Here is a 24,021-nt window from a genome sequence, read left to right on the forward strand (position 1 = left end):
TCTCTTAAACTTCCAAGAAAAGTCCCAATTTTTACATTCTGTTAAATAGCAGTGTTCAATGGAGAAGCAGAATAGAAACAACATTGTGCCAGTTGTAAGGAGATTTTTTTCACTTGTCTTTACCACCAGTTAGCTATTTGATCATAGGCCAGTGGTTCTCAGCTCAGGCTGAACTTAGAACCACCTGGGGAACTTAAAAAAATACCAATGCCCATACTCTACTTCAGACCAACGGGAACAGAATCTCTGACAGTGGCCTGGGCTTCCGCATTATTTTAAAACAATACAACTGATACTTCTGTGTAGCCAGGGTTGGGCAAATCTCCGTACTTTCTTTCTCAGTCTGTAAAATGAGAGTAATCATAGCTCATCCAACTAGTTCATAAGGATTTCTTACATAAAAATTAGGTTGTTAATGGAAAATAATTTTAATATCCACACAAATAACATTTATTTTGGTCTGCACGCTCAAAAATTTCGAAACATATCCAAAGATGGCTAAGTTTTTCTTATGTGACAGGATAATATTTTAAAAGAAAAGGAAAAAACAATGTAGTTTCTGAACTTCTCTTGCTCATGATTGCTAAGGATTCTTTAGGTCACACTATAGAAGATTCTGAATTTTTAAAGAGACAAAAGCGTATAGTTTCATTATTTCCAGACACTTCCAGTTGTAGTGGAATCAGCATCATTAAAACCAGGGATTAAGACATCCATAAATTCAGTCTATTTCCCCCTTAGGTACCTTGTTATGACCATTTTCAAGGGCTACTGTCTGGGCATTGCGGTAACCACTAAAACACTGGCCGTTCTCAGCAGATTCTAATCACCAGCCAGCAATTGAAGAAGCAGTGAGGGAGCTATACATTATAGACAATGTCTTAGACAAGAGATTGATGAAAAAGCTGAAGCGCAATCTCTCAGGGACATTGCTTCAGAACGAGGTTGCAAGGAACAACTGCCTGGTGCAGAGCACCCCTGGGGCTTCATCTTGAGTCCCTATTGATGGAGAATCCTTGAATCAATGTTGAGGAAAGTGTGTGCAAACTTAGCGAAGAAGTTTGTGTCCTACAGATAAGGTCCTCTCTTAATAAAAGTAAGGTGACAAGCAGAATCTTTGTTGTAGTGAAATTTATTTAAAATGGCTCTATTGGAAATTATACCCTAGATTATAATCGAGATGGAATCAAGTTGACACCCAGATATAAATGAAAAGAAATATTGTGATCCAGCAAAAAAGTGATGTCCCCTTTATCAATCAGGTAACCACACTCTATACTTACAAAATCAGAAAATGCACAAGCAGCTTCTTCTATTACAGAGAAAGAAAGTACTCTAGTACTCTAGAGGCATCCATTTTCATGGATTATTCATTGTATAGAATTCTGCATACCAAAAATGAGAGCATAATTATCGATAATGAGATGGCCTAATTATGTATAGCCCAATTAGACAGAAACTTTCTTTTTACTTATGGATATCATTTTTATGGAACTTTACCAATAATAGTAATAATAACAACATCATTTATTGAATAATTACTATGATTAGGAACTATGCTAAGCATATTATATATATTTTATTCTTCCTATAACTCCTTGAAGGAGATTCTATGATATGGTTTTCCAGACAAAGATACTGTAACTCAGAGAGTTTAAGAAACTTCCCCAAGGTCACACAGCCAGAGGTGAGACTCAAACCCAGATATTCTGACTTCAAAGCCTTAACTCTGACCAGTCTCTGTTCTTTTCTGACCCACTAGTTGCTCTAAATAACGATTCTGCCATTGAGTTACTCATTGGTAACCTTACCATTAGCAAGGTTGTGGGATATAGAGTAGATAATGTCTTTAATGTAATAAGGGGCAGAAATGGAAAATGAAAGTGTCAGGGTTTTGTACAAGCCCAACCCTTGACTGTAAGTTGCTGAAATGCAGAAGTGCAGGCCCCTGATGTCCAAAGATTGTGACAAATTCAGAGGATGGGGGTGACCCCACAGTGAAGGAGCACAGGGGATGATGGGTTATAACTGTGAGTCTACCAGGAAGGCTGCTCCCATCCAGCAGCTGAGCCCACTTAGTGGACGGGGTTCAAGGGTGGTACTCAACTGTCAAAACAAAATAGAGAAGTAAATCTTAGTTACAGGAACACGATCCCAAGGAGGAGGAACAATAGCACTTGGAAGTCAACAAAGAATCCCCACTGTCATCCCTGAAGCAAAAAACCTTGAATCCAATCAGCAGCAAAGAAAACTTGGCCCCGTGGTCCACCTGAGATTCCTAGGTGTGGGAAAATGGCTAATGCTAAGTTCTCCTTGCTGGCCTGGCTGGGGGTGCTATAACATTTTTTTCTTATGTAGGAATCAGTATTAGACTTAGCCCAAGAATGAGCAGATAGTTGAGTGGTGAAGACTGGCAGACTAGGAAATGTGGTAGAGAATGACTAGTTCTGTATTTAACACTCTTAAGAGGCATCAAGCACTGAAAAGAACAGTGGTGGCACTTCTGACCTAAGTAATTCAATTTAAAAAAACGAAAGGAATTACAACAAAGTACTTATTTTCCCTTTGATGAAAATTATCAGATGTTTTAGTAAAATATTAAAAATTAAAAAAATTGGAAGTACCCTTGATCACGTGTTTAATTTTTCCATAGATGGGATAAAAACTAGGGCCTAATTCACGACATCGTCACTTGGTCTGAAAATGAGTTTGCTAAAAGATCCCCTGAAGGTTTGCAGGGAAATAATTCATGAGAATCTGAACCATATTTAGAATACATACATCAAATCTTAGTGATCTCCCTGTGGAGTGCCCAGAGTGGTCAAGACATACTGCTTTCGATAGATAACAGTGGAGACCCACAACTCTGAATCTCAAGTCCAAAGGAAAGAATGGCAATCAGTGTTCAAGAATACAATTAAGAAAGACTATTGCCATTGGAATGTAAATCACCACCTTCCTACATACAATATTTCTTCTTTCAAAAGCCACAGCCTGCAGCAGCCTCGCTCTTTCCTTACCTAGAGCCTTGTGGCAGTCATGTAGCCTTTGATAATTCTTACAATGAAAATCCAGTCATGTATGACATTTAGGAGGGAGCAAAAGATTTGATTGCCTTGGGGCCCTGGAACCCTCATAAAGATGCCTTTAATGAGAAATGAAAGGCAAAAATATTAGGGGCTCAGATATTGAGCCAAAACAAAAAGCATGCCAAATTAACAGGCACTAGGCTCCCTTTTAATGGTTTTAGGTAAAGAGAGGACCATTTAATGCAGCTTTTTTGCTCCCAAGAATTTAAATTAACCTAAGTATCAGTCTAGATTAGAAAAGACGAGGAATAAAGAGGACCAAGATGTAACCTTAACACCTTCTCAGCTGCTGACAAGATGGACTTTGGGCACCATTGGAATATAGACGTTTAAGAACAGGGCTTTTGTTACCCTGTGTCGTGAGCATGCTCACGCTTTCAAGAAAATCTGAGTTTCTTTAAGTGGTCCCTAACAACAATAACAGGCCACACCTTTCCTACAAAATCTATTCCAATGAGATGTAGTCCGCTCACATTTTCATTTAGCTCTTTTACTTAGTTCCTTCACTTAGCTTTGTCCTATTTCCTACGTGTAGTCTTTAGTTATATGCTTTTCTTGGTGTCGTTTAGAAAGCAGACACTTCTCTCCAAGCTCCTTCTGCTGAGTTTGGGCCAAATATCTGCCTCTCACACTCCCTTGAAGTCAGGACCCTAAGTAATTTTTGGCGGAGGACATACTCCAACAGAGAGATGGTGACCTTCTGTGTCTCCCCACATGCCATTCTGTTCACACCCACTAGTCAGTGCAGTCGAACAAAAAGTTTGTGTGGAGAGTGTCTTCTAAGAATATTTAACTCAGCAAGGAAAGGAAAATGTTCTTAGAGTGGAATGATTCTTGGGAATATACAAGACAAGAAGAAACTTGGAGCTTCCTCCACCAAGCTGAGTGTCCACAATCACTAGATGGATGCAACAGACCCTTGCTCATTCAAGTGTGGTCCTTGTTCAGGCACCATCGACATCACTCGTCAATTTGCTAAAAATGCAGATCCCAGGCCTGCTCCCCATCTACTGTATAAGAACCTGCAATCCCCAGGTGATCCATACACACATGCACATTCGTGTCTGAGGAGTGTTGACCTGGAACAGTGGTTCTCAACCTTGATTACACAGAGGAATCAACTAGGGAACATGAAAAAAATTACTGATGTCTGGGTCCCACCCCCAGAGATTCCAAGTTAATGGGTCTGGGGTGTGGCCTAAGCACTGGGATTTTTAAAATCTTCCCAGGAGATTCTGAGGTGCAGTCAAGGTTGAGAGCCACATGCACAGAGGCAGAGGAAGGCTACTTCCATTCCTCGCTCTTTGCCTCAGAGTCGAACGGTGGTAGTCCCAGAGTCAGCATCTCTCTTTTCGTATGGCCTGGCTGCCCCAGAGCTGCACTGTAAGTACTGGGGGAGAATCCTACTGAGGAATTGAACTTTCTGCCTAGAGTTGGGCAGCTCCCTCCTTCTCTCCCCTTCTCCACTTAGCTGCCCCTGATCCCGCACACCTTGGCAAACCACGCCAGTGGTCAATATCAACTGGTGCTTTAAAAACACAAACTTGGAGTCCAGCTTGAGAGCAACAACATCAGAGTCTCAAGACGGGACGCTAAAATCTGCATTTTTAACAAGCTTCCCAGGTGTGTCTGATGTGCAGCCAGGTTTGTGAACTCCAGAGGGTCTAGCCTTTCACCCTGCCAAGTCATTAAGGATTTGTAAGGATGAATGAGCTGTCAAGAGAGCAAGGGCCTGATGCAATGCTCCTTTATTAATTATGGGGAAGTGATGTATTGGCAATGATAATGCTTCTCTTGGAAAGGGCAATGAATGGTTCGTCGATTGCTGCATTAGATTTTCCCCAACTCAACCTTAATGCTCAGCTTTTACTCCTCTCTATAGTTTAAAAGCTGCACAGCTTTCACATTAAACAGCCTCTTGGTCTTTATTCCCAGGTGAGCTGCAATCTTTGAGGGAAATACCAACACGGAGTCTCTCTCAGAGTTCTTGGCTAGGGAATACCTCTTCTCCACCCTCCATATCCTTATCTGCTTGTGTCAGCGGCTACTAGCCAGCGTATTGCCGTGCATGCCTGATATACAGGAAAAACACGGAGTGAGGATTTAAGAGAAAATCATTGATATATCCTCAGATCCCTTTGCTAAAAGAAAGCTTCCTTTAGCAGAGGGATAGAAGGTGGAGGAAGAAAGATACAGCTGGATTAACAATTTCAGAGGTGAGAAACGGGTAGGCGAATTGGGGTTGGGGTTCTGTCTGGCGGTGAAGCGAGGAAGGTTGCAAAGAAAAGTTGCAGCGCCTGTCTGCGCGTGTCATCGATAGGCTGGGTGTCCGAGAGAGCGCTAGCGCGGGGCTAGAACGCACTGCAGGGCCAGGAGGAAATCGAAAAAATCTTCTTAGCGGCAGAGGCTGGGAGGCTGGAAGCGCTACCCATCCGCTCGGTGCTCCAGAAACGCGCCGGCTCTACGCCCAGGCGGTCGCCCAGGGCGCGGGGCTGGGGGCGCAGGGGCCCGGGGCGCCGGGACTCGCCGGTGCGCGGCGGCTGCAGCGGGGCCGAGCGCGCGTGTGAGCGAGTGCGAGGCTGCGGGCGGCGGGCGGGCGGCGGGCGGGCGGGCGAGTGTGCGCGGGAGGGCGGGGGAGCGCGCGCGCCGCCCGGGCCCCGGCCCTCCCAGCCTCCCGGCCTCCGCGCCTGCCTCCCGCCCGCGCGCACCGGCTGCCCGCCGCCGCCGCCGCTCTTGCTCGCGCCGGCGCTGCACGGGAGCCTGCCCGCCGCCGCCTGCTTTGTGCTTCCCCCCGAAGATGGGAGCGACCTCTTGCTGATCGGGAGCTATTTAAAAGGAGGGAGTGCGCGGCATTTCCTACTAGCGTGGAGGAACGGGGGAAGGATCCATCCACGCTCCCCAAACCAGGTAGGATCTTACGATGGGCAAGCAAAAGGGATTTGATCAGATACCGCCAACTATTTTCCATTTGTTGTTCATAAGGCTACACTTTTCTCCGGTCTGGCAAAGGACTGGTTCCTAAATTGTATGTGTTTGTGTGTGTGTCCCTACACATGTTCTGGGGGGTCTGCGCTTCTCGGGGAGTGAAATTGCTCGGGCTGGTGCGTCTGGGCGTGAGCGTGCCTGCCTGCCTGCCAGTGCCGGCTGCCGGGGGAAGAAAGGGCTGCTAAGGAGACATGCTGCACCCTGCACCGCGCTGAGCTCTGAGGATTCAGGGCGCGAAGAGCTAAGTCCACCTGGATTGCAGCGCTGCTGGGGATCCAGGCGTCCCCACCCACTGGACTCTGCTCCTCGGTCATCCCTCCTCCTGGTAATCCCTGGGGTCTCCCCCAAGGCCGCACTTGCGAGTCCCCTCTTTTCTGGCGAGCTCTGGGTGCTCCTTCACCAAGGACTGCGGAAAGGAGGGAGGTGTGGCCGGGGCAGAGGGAACAGGCAAGGGAGAAATGCAGCGGGGGAGAGGGCAGAAAGGTCCCCGTCTCGGGTGCTGTGCTGGGTTGTGCGCTGGGGATTCTGCGCGCACAGGCATCTTCCCCAAGAGATTCGAAGGGAACTTTGCAGCTGCATTTTCTGCCTCTGGAGCTTTGCTGGCTCTTGGGAAAATGGTCTGTGTTCTGAGATGTGAGGATATCCTTCTTGGCTCCTCCTTAATGAAGAAGAGGGAGGTCTTATGGGTGGACAGTCGGCTAAAGAAACCAAACCCACCCGGCGATGCTTTTAAAAATACATGTGTGCATCCTTGATTTTTAAAATCCCCCTTCCCCCATGGATTCTGTTGACTGTTTGATGAATGGCTTGGGCTTACAATTCGTATTTCCCTCTCCAGACGAAGTGGCAGTGGTTGGGTTAAGAGCAGAGTGACCAAATTTAACAAAGAATTTTTCGAAGAGAGCAGTGTGCATGGTGTCCGCAGTCACTGGAAAGAAAGTCCTGCTTTGCACTAGGTATCTGTTTAACCCCCCTTAGCCTGGCTCCCTGGCTGGCGCTCTCCATCTCTCTCCTGCTAGTTAGCCACTAGTGGTTGTGAATATAACAATACAAACTTTGTCCTGCTGGAGGTGTAAAGACTAAAAAGAGAAAAAAAGGATATCAGTAGGAGGTGTAGTGGAAGAAGCTTTTTAAAAAATGACAGATGTGGTAAAGACAGTACAGGCATCCCTATCATGGAGGAGCTAGCGGAGTAGGTGGGAATTCTGAACAGATCTGGTTAAAGGCATAGCTTGAGTATTTCCAAATATGAGCAACTGAAGACTCACAATCCAGCATCCATGTGAAGATTTCCTAAGGGAAGTGGGGAGCGACGGGGAGGGGATTCGGAAAGTATACCTCCCACCCACGCCCCCAACACACACATACACACCCACGTTTTCTCAATCTCTCTCAAAGCTACTCCTGCAGCAAGTGAGGAAAGGAGGAAGATGTATCTGTATGTTTCCTTCATTTCAGATAAGAAAACAAAGCTGGAATAGGGATGATTGCTTTTAAGTTCCTCTTTCAAATCCTGTGTTACTTGGATTTAGCTCTATGGGTTTGCTAAACTTGCTTAATTGGGAAGGTTAGGCGGATGTAAAAGAAGGAGGAAGGAAGAGAGAGCTCCATCTTGGGGGCCTTGTGAGTGAGAAGGTGGGGGAAGACCCACTTATTTCATCAAGAAGCAAGATGTATTTTCTTAAATGGTTTTCATTTTACAAATTCTGCCTGCTTGGAGGATTCCATTGGAATGTAAGGGCTCTTTAGCTAAGATTTCTCCCATCTACTATAAAAGGAGCCTTGGTTTTTTTTTTTCCCCTAAAATGGCTGTTGTCTTTTATTAAATACGGAATGATTACTTCCTAGGGGGAAAAAAAAGAACTGGACAGAGGTAAACCATTATTCACTGTTGAGCTGTGCAGGGGTTGCAAAGGATATAAGTGTCCATGACAATCAGACTACATTTACTCTGTCGTGACAGCTTAACAGGGCTGGAAGAAGAGAGTAACAAATTAAAAGAATATGAAGGCTGTGCTTTACATCTGTCTATCTGTCTGTCTATCTACCTGCTCACCTATCTACCTATCTATCCATCTTTCTATGTACTTTACCATTATTGTTTAACGGTTTCTACTGTATCATTTTGGATTAAGATTAAGAACTAGATAACCCTTTTGTTGACCATGAAGGCGAAGAAACATGCATAGCAGTAGCAGTGCTTTAACTCCAGATAAAATTACAAAAGGAAGGTGAAGTATAGTCAGTAACACCTACAGGACTATTTGCAGGAATTACATTCATTGGTCTTTCAAGCTTACTATGTTTTGAAAAAAAATTCCAAGAGAGCTTCAGAATTTTGTTAGCAAGCATATTTAACATGTTTTTATCAGACAGAATTAGACTTTTATTTATCTTGCAGAGTCAACACATGGTTCCTTCCCTCTAAGTGCTTAATCTGTTTCTTTGACAAAATAAATGATGAGATAAGCTCTGCAGATCCAATAAAGTTGCATTCCCTCTTTAAAGCAAGTTAAAGCATTCATTTAGCTCATGGGTGTGATTCTCCCAAAGTAAGTGCATTTTAGGACCTTACCATCTGATTTTTATGTTGCAGTTCAGTGAGAGGAGCCCTTTCTCCATGATGCTTTCAGGTAGAGGGAGAATAGCGTGCAGGTAAAAGCAAGCAGTCTGCCCCATCAGTGTGGAAATAAACAGAATTCAAACTGAAATAGAAATTACATCTGGAAAAAGAAATACACAATTGAAAGAGAATGGCAGAGCATATAGTCTTGCATGTTTTATATTTTTGCAGTGTGTATCTATGTTGCTTTTAACTAAAAATTAAATTGTGCCTTTACATTTGCTAAGAACTGAAGAATCAATGTGCTGCCATCTCTCTCTTCTTCCTGATCCTTTCATCCTTTTTTTTTTTCTTTAAGGGATAAATGTCTCTTGCCAAAACATCTTCCGATGTTTTGTTAGACCGCTTATCATAACCTCTATCGAATAGTCTCCCATCTGACCAAATTCTACTGCTCCCTCTTGTGGCAAATATTCTCCCTGGCTTTCCCTAGATTCCCGAATTGCATCTAACATCGCTTAGAACTCCCTTGGCTGCCCATCACTCAGTTCTAATTCTCAGTAGTAATTGTGGCTAACCAAGCCAGTGGGTTGCTGAAGTAGCCGTTTCCAATTTTCTCTCTGAACAAAGGGATGTCCATCCCCTGGAGACATACTTGAAATTTAGTGAAAGTAAATGTCAGGTATTTTCCAACCCACTGGGATGGACTAGATTCTGGGAATGTGAGCTTTCAGAGTCTGCCTCTGAGATTTTGGTTTGGACTCAGGGCTAGTCCGGTGGGGCCTCATTAAGTGCAGTGGGATGATTTTCAGTTTTCTCTCTTTCTCCTCCAAAAGATACTTCTCTGTGTGTGTCTGTGTCTGTCTGTCTCTCTCTCTCTCTTCTTGCCTCCCTCCCTCTTCGGCCTCTCATGCACACACACACACACACACACACACCACAAAATATATTTTACACAACACATTTTGAAGAATTAGACTAATCAACGGTTAGGCTCTCAGTGGGGTTTGTAAATCAAACAGCGCATTTTCTGAGCTGGAGACTCCTAGGATAAACTACTCTTACTGGTATGTTTTCATCAAGAGCAGTTCAGAACACGAATGAGGAGATCCGGCGCCTTTTTCCAGTGTGTTGACTCAACTTGGAAGATAGTTGCTCGCAGCTCTTGCTGCCTCAAGTGTTTTTGTAGGCTCTTTGCTGACAACTGGGTACTGAACCCTAAGTGTTTTATATCTACATTTGTGATTGTCCTTTGAGCTGCACAGCCAGGAGAGTGTAGTAAGAAGATAGGCAGAGGTTAAGAGAATCACATTTTTTCTTTACCTGAAACCTTCTAGCCAATTTCAGAAGAAGGAAGAGAACATGTGGAAGGATAAAAGTCCTGCCTGGCAGCTGACATGAAGGGAACATGTTTGTGGTCAGGGGCAAGGACATTATAGGTAGCAGTCTATAAAGTGATTTGAGGAGGGCCAAACATCCCCGAGTTCAAAACATTTATCCATCGGCCAACATAGGATCTAAAATTCTCACTATTAGAGACATTCATTTGAATAAAATAATTCTATTTTATAGATCCCTCATAAAATGCAATGATGTTACCTAGGAAGGAGCTACTGTTAATTCTCAGAAACCATAGCGTCTGTTCATTTTTGAACCTGGACTGGTTTATCAGATGAGCTAGCAGATAGAAAAGTCCTGAAGGCCTGGAATACAGGAAGATGCAGAGGAAGTGAGAGAAGTTTGAAACTGGGTTGCTGCCCAGTTAATGCCCTCCGAGGGCTCTGCTCGTGGGGCAGTGGGAGGGACCTGAGTGCCAGAGAGCAGGGCTGCTGATGGCAGGAGTAGAAAGTAGCCAGAAAGAGGCCAAGATAACCTTCCACCTGACACTGACACTTCTGGAGCAGCAAAGGTAATAAAAATTTGTTCCTTTCTTGACAACCTACTCTTTTTAAGTCTCTTTAAGCAAAATGTTTTCCAGCAAGTGTGATACCAATTCGGATAAATGGTTTCTTGCATATGTAATAAACATAGAAAAATAAATGTTAATATGAGAGTCCATCTTAATATTTTTTAAAAAGACAGAAAAAGTAATCACTTTGTAGATGTCCTTGCATGTTAATTTCCTGGTTGAATCTAATGTGAGATGAAGTCAAATAGACAAGGGGGTGATTCAGCAATTTGCTTCAACTCAGCCGTGACATTTATTGAGCACTCAGTGTGTGCAAGGCAGCGCGTGGCACTTTTCAGAGAATGCAGATGATGAAGAGGAGTTATTTGACATTTGTTGAGCACACATTTTGTTCCTGGGACCAGACTAAGCACTTAGTACATGTTTTCTTGTTTAATGCTCATAAGTGCCTTGCAAGGAAGCATCCTTGTCCCGATTTAAAGATGAAGAGTATGGCTCAGTTAAATAACTTGTCCAAGAGTTTATAGAGGATGGTACCCATTTTTGAGGCTGTTCAAAAGCCGTGCTCTTTGTGCCATGTTCTGTGTTCTTGGGGATGTCATTGTCTAGACCACCCAGATACTGCACTGAATGAGATAGATGGCTGCAGCTGTCTAATGAGCAAGTTGAAAGGAAGTAGACAACGTTTGAAAAGGCTTCATGGAGGAGGAGGTATTTTAGTTCTTTCTCAAAGAGTGAAAAGGACTTCGAAAATAAATAAAGCCTAGTTATGTTTAAAATGTGTAAACCAGCCCCAATTAGTTTATGACAAGGACAGCCTTGGGGCAATGTTGGGGCCATTGTCAGACTTTTCAAATCAGCTATATATCCTAGTGAGGACTATGTCATGGGAACTGTGGATCTGGATCAAATGAGAGTGTAAGCCATTACACAAATGTATTTCACATGTGAAGCCAACATTTATGAAGAATTTCCAGCACAGCCTTGAAGGCGAGAAGCTGGAACAGTCTGGGAGGTCAGGCAAGGGTCAGATTACCTGCCAGCCTATTTTTCCCTTGAATTCGTTGGTTATGTTTTCTGTGCCGTTACAGGTGGTTTTTGTTTCTTGGTTTAGCAGCGAATGGCTCCGGTGCTTTCTCCCTTCAGATTCTCGAGCTTCTCCTGCGTTTCACTTCTGCTTCCGCTTAACGCAGAGGGCCCAGGGCCCCCTTTGGCTCTGCTCTGCTCCATGTACAGCACCCAGTCCTAGCTGCAGGTTTAGAGAACTGGGCTGCTCACTCTACAGGGAAACCCAGACTTCCTCCATCAACCGTGGTGGAGCCCCAAAAGGGAGTGGCATCAGCCAGGGGCCAAAGGCAGAGTTTGGAGAGGTGCTCAGTCTTATATCACATGTCTCTCAGAAGTTCCAAGTCGCTCTTCCCAAATAATCTACCTTTCACATGTGGGGGGATGTGAGCCCCCTAGAGGTGAAATTTGCGAGTTGGTGTTGGGCAAAAGTGGCAGTTCTTTTTTTCCCTCACTCCTCACTGTCTTCTGCACATGCAGCTGTCAGTGGCCCTTTTTAGGAGCCTCTCCTTATCAGTGCTGTCACTGCTTAAAGCCACAGCCAGCTCTGGAAGAGACATCAGAGATCATCTAGTTTTTGTTGTTTTTTGAAACAAATAAACAAATGGAGCCCAGATGAAATTAAATGACTTTATGAGAGTGAAATTGGAGATAATTGAATCCAGATCTATGACCCTGAAGTCATTTCACCAGAGTCACTTCTCTTTTGGTTGATAATGTAGAAGGCCTCTAGAAATGGGCCTGGGTTTTCTGGCCTCAGGAGTCCCTGGATGTCTAGCAATGATTCCCAAAGGTGGAAAGAGAACTATGACTTTGCTTCTAGATTGAGGATATTGACTGACATTGAATGAAGAACGCTAGGGTACTGAGACTAAAGTTCTCTGAGGTCAGCAGGTCAGCAGACATATCGTGATAGTTATAATATTTATTTGAAATCAGCAAATGATGTATTCCACATTGTGCAAGGTACTTAACTCCTCTGTGCCTCATTTTCTTTGTCTATAAATGGGAATAATATTAGTAAAAAGACTTATGGGGTTTTTGTGCAGAATAATACATTAATACTTGTAAAACATTTGGAACAGTTTCTGGCACATGAGCACTCCATAAAGATTGCTTCTTATTACTTGAGAGATGAATGGTGAGAGAGCCCCTGTGTCTGCTTTTGTGCCTTTACAGGAATATGTTATGTTATGGGAGGCCAGTTACGGGAGGTTGCCAAGCGGAGGTTGCCAAGCAGAGGGGACGGAAGATAAAGACACATAATGACATGCACCAAAGGTCGCAAAACTGTTTTTTTAAAGGGGCACATAGTAAATATTTTTGTTGACTTTGTGGACCACAAGGTCTGTCACAATTACTCAACACAGCTGTTTTGGCATGAAAGCAGCCATAGACAATACTTAAATAAATGGACACGCTGTGTTCCATTAAAAATTATTTATTGACACTGAAATTTGAACAGTATATAATTTTCACATCACAAAATATTTTTTTTTCATTTTTTCAATCATTTAAAGATGTAAAAAATGTTTTTAATTTAATGGGCCTTTTAAAAACAGGTGGTGGGCTAAATTTGACCCCTAGCAATTGGGGTTGGTGTCTTGTGAAGAGAGATTGTCTAGAAACTCAGAGACGTTGTTTAGAAAAAATCTCTTAGGTTATCATGGTCGAGTTTTCATGTCGTGAAAAGGGACAAGGTGCAAAATTAGATGACTTTGAGGGGACTTACTAGCAATGAAAGCAGTTTTATGAAAGGAAATGGGACATTTGATGGATCATGGAGGACAGGTAGAAAAGCATGAGAAAGGAAAACATGGTACATATTTGGGTAATTTTCATTTAGTAGCTCAGCTGACTACCAGGAGCTGTAAACCTGGGAAGGTAGGTGGGTGCTGGATTATGGATGATGACCTTGAATGCCCAAGTGAGGGATCAGAATATCACAGCTTCAGATTGTTAGCAAAATTCCCCAGTTTAACAGATCAGGCTGAGAAAGGGAAAATGACTTGTCTAAGGCCGTATGACTGGTCAGTGAGAGCAGAGACCAGCACTCACTTCTTTCAGCCCTCTGACCAATGACCCTTCTGTCCACCACATGGCCCCCAGGGGTGTGGTAGAATGCAGTTAACTGTGATTGCATGATTCCCACCTCAGAGGGGAAGAGTCTTATTTAAATTACAGAAGCTACTTTCAATTCATTCTCAACATGATCTCATACCCCAGCATATCTAAGAAGGTAGGTCTGTGAGTAATCCCATTACAGAGAAGAGTAATTGCAAAAATGTCAACCATAGGCCTTGCACTCTAAAGACCTTTTGTCTGGCTTCCTGCTGATTGTCTTTTAAATTTCAGCTCACATGTTATTTCTTCAGCAAAGCCTTCCCTAACACCCTAATAGGTCAGGTCCTCCATTACTTACTTTTGCAGGACTGTGTTTTTCCTTCATAGTCTTTATCAGAGTTAATAATTATGTTTCTTTTTGTAACAATTTAAATTTACATCAATCATCTGTCTTCCAGCTAGATAATAAATTCCATGAAGAGAGAGATTGTGTCTGTTTAGTTCATGGTTCTAGTCCCAATGCCTTGCATGTTGCCAGACACATAATAGACATTCAGTGTTTGTTGAATGAATGAATGAATGAGTGTTCTCTCCTTAGTCATTGATATTGATGAAAACAGTTCTTGCTTAAACAAAGGCTTAACAGGCAGAAGTTACTATCTTCACTTGCTAATTAAGTGATTAAATGATTAGCGTTTCTTTCTCCACTGACTTTTTTCCTCTACATTTTTTAATGGCTCCTCTCCAATCCTCACCTATCACTAAAAGACAATAATAGTCTTGGCATAGTTGCTAACATTAAAGCCATAATGCTTAAGCCAATATTTTAAAAATTCTTCAAATACAGATGTATGGGATTGGTTTAAAGGGCATATTCACTAGATGGCTTATTTAGTAGAGAAACTGTGTGTTTCGTAAACTGTGCTCAGAGATTTGTGTAAAAACTGTGTGTTTTCCCATAAGCCACTCCATTTATTCCTCTAAATAATAAAATTTGCCTAGTTCCTTTCTAAACTGTTTCCATTTTTAAGATTTATTTGTTCTATGTAAATATACACTCAGTTTTAGAGCCATGTCACTGAGTGACATGTCATATTGTCAGGAACTTGAGAAAACTGAAGCATAGAATATGGATGAAGGGTCACCATTAAGTGAGCATCTATTAACTTGAGATTTTTTTTAAACATTTCTTTTTACTTCCTATTTCTACTTTTCTCAAGAGCATCTTATTCTTTCAAGGACTCTGATTTGAGACTATGCAGGAAAATTTAAAAGACTTACAAACTTCAAGTTGATGGGGCTCTGTCTCCTGAAAAGCAATCTTCTTGAAGATGAAGCTTAATGACTCAGGGAAAAAGCTGATGAAATTCACCAGCCTCTGCTCACATAACCGGCATTTACCTTGTTAAAAAAGATTTTTTAAAAAAGGCGTTCTGGATGTTCCCATCACATAGCTTGAAATTGGATTCTGTATTAAACATCTTCAGTCCCAAGAGGCAGAAAAAAGCGAAAACAGTGACTGCAAAGATTTACTCTTGAGTTGAAGTGAACAAGGGGAGTAGCTGATGCCCCATAAAGAGCCTATCTGTAAACTATAGTCCCAGGCTGTGAGAAGGAAAGCCCATCTGATGTATTCTTATTTCACATCAACGTCTTACTGATGATAGAACAAACACTGTTGCTAACTTTTAGGCATTACCCTCCGTCAGGTACCTTATTTAAGGGCTCTGCTCTCCAGTCTCTGTTTGCTACACAAGCCCCATGCCCTTTATGTCACCTCTGCCCTTCTTCCCAGTTCTACACTGTATGCCTTTCAACCCTTTATGCCAGCGCCTCTGAAAGGGTGGTGCCAAGACCACCTACATCAGAATCACCTGGGCTGCTTGTTACCATTCAAATTTAGGGTCCCTCTTTGGAGCTACTGTAGATCTGATGACAGGGCCCAGTTATCTGCATTTTAATGAGTTTCCCAGGTGATTCTTAGGTGAACTGAAGTTGAGGAAGCATTGCTCTATGCCTTTATTCCCATCATTTCTTCCTTCTGGAATGTCCTCTCTCTCTTTCTCTCTCTCTAGTTTTTGTCATCCTTCCAATCTCCTCCTTTTATGGAATGTTCCATATTCTTCCTAGTATTCATGGTTATTTGAGTAACTATCCCTTGAAGACAGTAAATTCATCCAGTGCAGGGACCGTGTGTCAATCATCTTTGTAATCCCCCCAGTGTTTAGTCTGGTGCTTTGTAATTAGAGGTCACTCACGAATGCTTGATGAATAAATAAGTTGTCCACTGTCTCCAGAACGAGAAATATAGAGAAAGCTATATTTCACTCACCAAATTTCTTAAGGTACAATGTCAACAGGCTAGTGTGGAAAATATTTTTAGGTAGGAAATCTTTCTTGATGACCCAGATATAAGTGCATGCATACGACTTCATTTTTTTTAAGTGTGTAAGGTTGAACATCAAAGAAAGGCTGCTCTTTCTCTTCAGGGTGGAAAGTGAGCAAGTTATTGTCTGAAATAGTTGTTATTGTGCATCATGAGGTCCCTGAAAGATTCAGAGAACAGTGGAGATACTCCAAGGCCCTGCCTTCAGGAGCTCATTACACTTGAAATCTCTTTGTTGCAGGATTGTAGGTTGAGCAGTCTGAGGTTTCTAGAAACCTAGTTTATTAATCCAAGACCACATGTGCATTAACCTGGGAACTAGGTAGTCCACTTTGAGTACCCGTGGTCTCACTATCTGAATGCCTGGAAAGTCTCTCCTGTTCTGTGATTCTCTAGTAATAGAAGAGTTCTGTCTTCCAGAAACGGGACTCACTCCTTGACTCTGGTAATACCCCACTAGAATATGAGCTTCTTTGGGAATGTTATTTTGCTCGTCTTTGTAACACAGTGTCTGGCACATATAAGAGAAGCTTGGCAAATGAAACTGTGAATGAATATGTTGTTTTCTCATTTCTTTGGATTACTTACCAGTTTAAAAAGTTTTTAAAAGTAATGTCTTGACCCCAAGACAGGAAATGTGTGAACCTCATTGAGATTCTTGAAAAAAATGCTGATTTATTGTTATTAGAGCAAAGATTAACTAACTCACTATGCTAAAATTCAGTATCATTCTCCCCCTCTCCACTCATTGCTCTCTTATTTTAGTTTTGCTTGCTCACTGCTAGGATTTCTTTCCCTATTTTCTTTTCTCCTGAACAAATGGAAAAACCGTGAGATTATTACATGACTTTGGAGTGATTTCAGAGCTCAGATTGTAGTTGATGATCCCCCAAATGGATCATCTTTCTGTTGCTACATGATGAATACAAATGCTTATAAAACCTTTCCTTGGGGAGTGGGGAGGCGTGAGACAGGAGAGGGACACATGGAGGGCTCTTGATGAGATGGGGCAACCCATGTGCATTTATTCTGGTGGGAAGGAGGGGCACACAGGGAGGTTATTCTGCACTAAGTACCTAAGTAAGGAACCCTTTGGTCTCATAGAACAGTACTGTTGATTTATGTAGTGAAAATAAACAAACAAAAAGTTTCTGCTGTTTTGGAAAGCATTATGGCATAATGCAAAGGGCGTGAATTAAAATCCTGGTCTGTCAAGTATGTTTGTATGACTTCAGCCAATTTGCTTTTATGAACCACTTATTTTTCTCATGTGTAAAACAGGAATGAGAAACTCTCTTTGCAATATTGTCAGAAAGGATAGGGACAGTGAATGCAAAGCAATCAGCACAGCACCCGGGACGAAGCAAGTGCTCAGCCTGTGGGTTCAGTCACTGTTGTCATAAACGCCCTTGCATGGGGCCCTTACCTTGCCCTGGGCCCTGGTGTAATGAATCTGAGGACCATCCTGGCTGACTTCACGTGGAGGCCGAGATTAGCAGAAGTCTTCTTTATTTAGTTACTATTGGAAGACTCTCTTTGTTCTCCAGCTTTTTCTTCCTCCTGCCCACATTTCCATGTCAGTGTGCAGAGTTAGTATATTTAAATTTAAATTCTTGATACACTTTCCCTTCTAGGGGCCTTTGTCATGGGGGTGATTTTGGGTTGGTGTTTAACTAGATGTCTTTTTATTGTACTAAAAGGAGAGGAAGATAGGCTTCCTTCAGGATGTCCAAAATATTAGGACCCTTTTGACAGAGCAGGTGATCTTGGTATTCCAGAAGAAATCAGCAAGCCAGGGCTGGTGTAGGGGGACCCACACCCAGGTCCTGGGGAAAATGACAAGGTCTCGGCCCCTCTTTATGCTGGAGATCAATTTTTTCTAGCCTGAGGTTCTTTGCCCATGAGCCTGAATCACAGGACACAGACATTGCTTTTCAGTCTGATACTGGCCAATGTTCATTTTAGGGGCATCCATTTTACATAGGGAACATTTTAAAATGCGGATGCCTAGCCAGCTTCCGGATTCTGATTCAACGTCAGAGATTTGGTGAATCAGCACATGAGCCTATGAGGATTATTTTAGTCATTCAGTAAGCATGTGCTGTGCAACTTCTATGTTCCAAACTCTGCTCTAGGAACTGGGGATACATCCATGAACCAAAGAGACAAAAATCCCTCCCCTTACAGAGTTTACATCTATTAGAGAGAGAAAGACAATAAACAGGATCATTAAATAAGTTACATAGCATATAAAAAGTAATATGTTCTATATAGATAAAGTAGGGGCAAGTGCCAAGGGGTGCATCTCATGACTTTTCAATAACTTTTTCATTATCCTAAATCCTAAACCTATCTTTGTTTTTTTGGCCATATCACCTGACCATTACCCCAATTGTTTCCTTTGGTGAATGAGGTTTTCTGACATGGGACAGGATCCTGACTCTAGTCTTGTAAGTTCAGGCAGAAGGGCTTGAGCCCCTTACGTGACCTCTCACTGCCTGTCCCCTAGAGGCTCTGTCCCAATTTATCTGGCAGCAAAGAGGAAACTCTCTCTTTGGAAGAAAAAAAAGCAAAGGTAATAGCAGAGAGTCAGTGTGGAAACCGAGCTCCTTCCTGAAGTGTGGTCGTGACCTGATGGCCTGAGGTTGGGAGCCAGAACAGTAATTTGCACCCTAGATGGATGATCAGATAAGGAAAGTCATCCTCTGGCATCTTCTCTTTGTTTAGAAGCATTTGGAAGTGCTTGCCTCACTAGTGGATAAGAATTATGGTTGCTTTAATGTTTAGAAACAGATTAATTGCTTAGCTTTTGAGGCTTTCAGTCGGGAAGAATTACATGGAAGGGAATTCAGGTCCTGGTGAAGGAGAGTCAAGAAGTTCCTTGGAATAACCCCACCTGCCAATCAACAGAATGGGGTTAGGCTGCCCCATGCACTGGACTGGCGGGAATGCCAGACGTATTCCTTCTCTCTGAGTCAGCTCTTCCTTGGTAGTCAAAACTGGTTACAACTTCCCACAGGGGACCCACTGCTCTGCTGCCTAACTTCTCCTTAGGCCTCTGCTGTGAGAGGATCTTCCTCACTCTTTACAACAGCAGTCTGATAAGGATCTGTCTTGCAGGTACATGTTTCCATTCCTGTGACCCCTCCCTTCCACACAGGTGGCTGGGCTTACTCAGTTGGATATCTTTTCACCATCCTTTGTCAATGCCATTCAGGTCTGTTATCTGTAGGTGCAGGGGTTGTTTGGTTTGTTCTAAAATAAATAGTGAGCAGAAGAGAATTCGAATATTCTTGATGCTGTGCTGAAGACTCATTAGGATAATGTAATGGATATTCTTAAGCAAGAACTGGCCATAGAGGTAAGAGTTGATCTGAAACCAACATGAAAATCAGCCTAGCCCTTGTTATAGATTTCAGTAGATCAAGGCAGAATATAAGAAAGCCAGGCAGCAGACCAACATATCAGCAGCCTCTATTTCTTGCTTAGTTTTCATGGAAATGTGTATTTGAGGAGACAGTGGGGAGAGTCAAGTAGATCTGCTTGAATCCGATGACAGAGGAAAGACATTGAAAGATTGGAGACAAAAGAATGAAGAAGGAACTCTCATTCAGATCCATCGTACATCCCCACAAGCATTTAGATTTGGAGTTAATTTAATAAAGAAAGAGACTGAAGTCCAGAGAGTTCTTTCCAGTTGCTTCATTGCTAATAAGATTTATCAGTGCTTTGTGTACACTGATTTCGCAAATTATAATACTACTACCTTTTGAATGTAATTGTGACATTTTTGAGTTAACCTCAGAAGCCCGTCTCTTGTTTCTCTGACGGTGATGAAGGATTTTTACTGCTCCATCCACCCTTAGACATTTGTACCCTTTTGGCTAGGAACATATTGTGACATGTGGGTTGGGGCGTAGCTTTTTCTTGGCAGACCTAAGCGATTGCCCTGAGAGTGTGCAGGAAGAGGTTGCCAGGTAATTGCTAAAAGGCCGGAGGGTGAAGGGCAGCTGTCTCTAGGAACTTGCCAGCCCACATGTTACATCACGCTATCGATGCTCGTCTGTTGGAGCCTCTAATCCATAAGATAAAAGCCAGACTGTTGGAAACCGTCCACGGGGCTTTTGCTACTGAGGCCCTTCTAACCTTGCATGGAAGCCAAGAGGGTTCCCCGTGGGCTAGTCCAGGCCCAAGTGCAATAGTTCTCAAAGATTCTTCATACACTGTCAGAGATGATATAATGGAGCAGTTAGTTATGTCCGTCTCAGAGACAGACCAGGGTTTTAACATCAGTTCAGGAGTTTACTATCTGTATGACTTGCAATAAGTACTTAACCTGTCTGAGCTTCAGTTATCCCACCACCAAAATGGGCCCATAATATCTACTGTATAGGGTTACTGTGAGGGCACCAAGCATCACACAACTCCAGGGGTTGCTGTTCACACAGGCTGCTGGAAATGGCAACGCTAGGAGTTGTGTGACACGGCAATGCTGGTTATTTTAAGTATTAAACATAATGATTCATGTGAAGAAGTTAGCATGGCGTCTGGGATAGTGTTTTTTTTTAATTTTTTTTATTTATTTATTTTTTCCCCCAAAGCCCCAGTAGATAGTTGTATGTCATAGCTGCACATCCTTCTAGTTGCTGTATGTGGGACGCGGCCTCAGCATGGCCGGAGAAGCGGTGTGTCAGTGCGCGCCCGGGATCCGAACCCAGGTCGCCAGCAGCGGAGCACGCACTTAACCGCTAAGCCACGGGGCCGGCCCTGGGATAGTGTTTAAGAATGGAACCTAGTGTCATTCTCTCAGACAATCGACTGTAATTTGCTGTTGTGCCATTTTGAAACCTGCTTCTAAGAAGGAAAATAGTTTGGGGCAAAGAAAACACAATCTGCAAAGACCTGAAGGTGAGAAAGTGTTGTCATGTTCCGGGAAGGGAAAGAATTTCCATATTCTGGAGCTCAGCGGCCAGATCCTAAGAGGTCTGAACAGCTTATTGAGGAGTTTGGATTTGTCTACAGGGCAATTGGCAACCAATGAAGATTTTTAAGGGAATTGAGCAAGTCTGATCTGCACTAAGTTCATCTGCAGTGAACTTAGGAAGTTCATTTTGGCTGAAATGGGAAGAATGAAATGATGAGATTTGGCAGTAATTTGAAGGGAGTGGTTAATTGTATCAGTCCTGGAGACAGACACAGGTCCAAATCTCTGTTGGATGTTTACTATCTCTGTTCTACACTACTGTCTGTGACCAAATACTTAAGCTTTCTGATACTTACAGGTTCCCAAGACATTTTAAGTTGCAGATCTTCCAAAAGGATCACTACAAATGTTTCTTTCTCCCTTTTAAACTTTAGATCTCTACTGTATCATTTTATATACCTATGAGGCATTGGGATCATTTATAAATCAGATTTTTTTATAATGGGCAAAGGCTGGTCTCCTTGTTTCCGCCTTTGACCCTACAGTCTATTCTCCACTGAACCAGCAGAGAGATCCTTTGAAGGGAAAAATCAGATCATATCACACTTCTGATCAGAACCTCCCTCTGATTCCCATTTCCCTCACAATCAAAGCCAGTGCCTTAACAGTGGCCTCAGTGCCCCTCAGGATCCATCTGCACTGTGTTCCCAGCTCCTGAACCCTGCTCCCCTCGCTCCTTGCCCTCTCATCACACTGGCTTCTCTGTGGTTCCTAGACTATGCAAAGTATAATTCCCGTCAGGGCCTTTGCACATACTTGGAATTTTCTTCCTATAGATTTCCACGAGGCTTGGTTCCTTGCTTCTTTCAGAACTTTGCTCAAATGTCACCTTCTCAGAGAGGCCTTCCTTAACCACCCAATATAAAATCTTACGTGCCATGTGCGTGCACACAGTGACACACACACAGACTTGTACTGCTTCCCCCCTCCCCACCACTACAGCACTTTTTACCATCTGACATTTATGTTTATTTGTTTGTTTCCTCCCCATTAGAATATAAGCTCAGTGAGGATGGACTGTGGTTTTTTTTTAATTCACTGATGAATTCTCAGGACCTAGAAGAGAGCCCAGCAGGTCATTCTAAAAAAAGTATTAGGCACTCATAAATATTTGTGGAATAAATGGCTGCATAAGGGAGTTGGAAGTAGATCTCCCACTCCTCTTGCAGGCTGGTTCTGTGTCACCTTGTTTTCAGCAGAGATCCTACATCCCACCCAAGCCTTGTAATGACTGAACAAGCAGATACACTGACCCTGAACTTCTGCATATTTTGAAAATATGCTACTTCTATTTTTCAGCTTTTTATTTAGAATGGAATTCTTCCACCACAACCATCTGCTGTGTCTTCTTTAGTATGGGAAAAATGTCAAAGAAGCTTATCTCTTGATAGTGATGAGCTAAAAAGGGTTTTAGGCGATGATGGGCTCTCTGAGGGGCTGCCAGAATATGCTGGGCCAGAGAGGTTCTCCTGGGCCCTGGTGCAATTTTCACAGAAGCCACCAGCAGCAAACATGGGCCAGAGAACATAAGAACATCTGGGAGCCACTCTCAGCCAGCCTGAGGCTGTGAAAGGCTCTAATCAAGCCCCACTTTTTACTTTTTATCAGGCCACAAAGCTATGTTCTGGCTTAGGACCCCTTCCTATCACCACCCTATCTAAAGTCATAACTGGCCCTTCCTGCAAGGCCTTCCAGACCAGGGTTACCCTGACTGGGAACAGACCCTCCTCTACTTCAGAGTCCGCCTGCAAGCCCTGGAGGCAGAGGTGATGGAAGGTCCCAGCTGAGTTTTGTCTGAGTGGATGGGTGAACTTGGGGCCGTGGTGGCTCAGTCCACCACGTTGCTTTGCTTACCAAGCTTTGTGCTGCTTAGTGACTGTTGCCATATCCCTAATTGCCTACAGCCCTTCATCATATGTATACTTTGTGGTCACTGTCATTCTGCCACATGAGCTAATTTAGATGGAATTGTTGCTCCTGCTTTTTTTGGTCACTTGAACCCTCTATAGAACTAATATGTGTTTTAGAATGACCATGGAAAGTATGACATTGACACCTAAAAGGAACATTTTATGGCTGGTAATGATGGTTTCACAGCCTGCCAGGCAAGAGTCTTACACAGCACTAGACCTGGGCCTGGTTATCTCCCTTTCCTGTTGTGAACAACCCACAGATTCTAAAGCGAGATCTGTACACAGATGTGAAGAATTGTGCTTGAAGAATCAGATGCCCAGCTGCTAATGTATCAGGAGACCTGGGCTTGCTGCAAATTAGGAGGAAATGTGCTCTCATCAAAACATGCTTTTAAAAACTGTACTTAATGTGTGGAAATATTGCATTGCAGCAGAATATTCTTTCCCTCGAGTACAAATACCATTGAGCTTTGATTGCAGGCAAGCTTCGAGATTTCTCTGTGTTTCCAAATAAGTGTGGAGCCATAGGACATGATTTCATGAAATGCAGTGTAAGATGTGCTCCAGAATTTAAGATCATCACTAGGCCTTGTGTTGGTAGGATTTTTAGAGTCTGAACTTCAAAGTATCAATTTTAATAAGGTGATTTTGGCAATGAAACAGTTTCTGGGAGGTAATTGTACTAAGTGAAATTTAAGAGAAAATCTGCTTTAGCAACAAGGAGAAAATTATTTAATGCTTCAAAAGTTTTGGGTTTTTTTTCTTATTGGCTGTTAGCATACATAAATGTGTATTCAGTGAGGCAAGGCTATCATTGAACTTTTCATTTCCAATAAATCTGTTGTATATCTTGCTCAGTGAATGGGGACTGCATGTCGAAAATCCGTAAAGGGAGAGAATGAGTTACAAAGAATTACTTAATCGCTGATGGATTCGTAGCATAATGATTCACCATAGACGTTGTGATAGTCAAATACAAACGAATCATTGGTTAAAGTAATAAAAATAAATAATCAGACGCGCCTTGGGTCTGGCTCTAATGATGTGATTTTTTTTCCACCTT

At 42.8% G+C, this 24,021-nt stretch overlaps 1 protein-coding gene across 4 annotated transcripts in view; it reads left to right on the forward strand.

Moving 5' to 3' along the window:
• Positions 1-4,407: 4,407 nt before the first annotated feature.
• The window catches only part of SLC8A1 (solute carrier family 8 member A1), a 321,729-nt gene continuing 302,115 nt past the window's right edge, over positions 4,408-24,021 (forward strand). For 2 of the 4 annotated variants that reach the window (XM_058551369.1, XM_058551368.1), the window contains exon 1: positions 5,824-5,996. The gene's annotated coding sequence lies outside the window, so the exon portion shown is untranslated. Of the gene's footprint in view, positions 4,473-5,823; positions 5,997-24,021 lie in introns of those variants that run through there. The other 2 variants (XM_058551366.1, XM_058551367.1) reach the window with 2 other exon arrangements.

The sequence above is a fragment of the Diceros bicornis genome, chromosome 12 (genome assembly GCF_020826845.1).
Source record: "Diceros bicornis minor isolate mBicDic1 chromosome 12, mDicBic1.mat.cur, whole genome shotgun sequence".
NCBI classification, from domain to species: domain Eukaryota; kingdom Metazoa; phylum Chordata; class Mammalia; order Perissodactyla; family Rhinocerotidae; genus Diceros; species Diceros bicornis.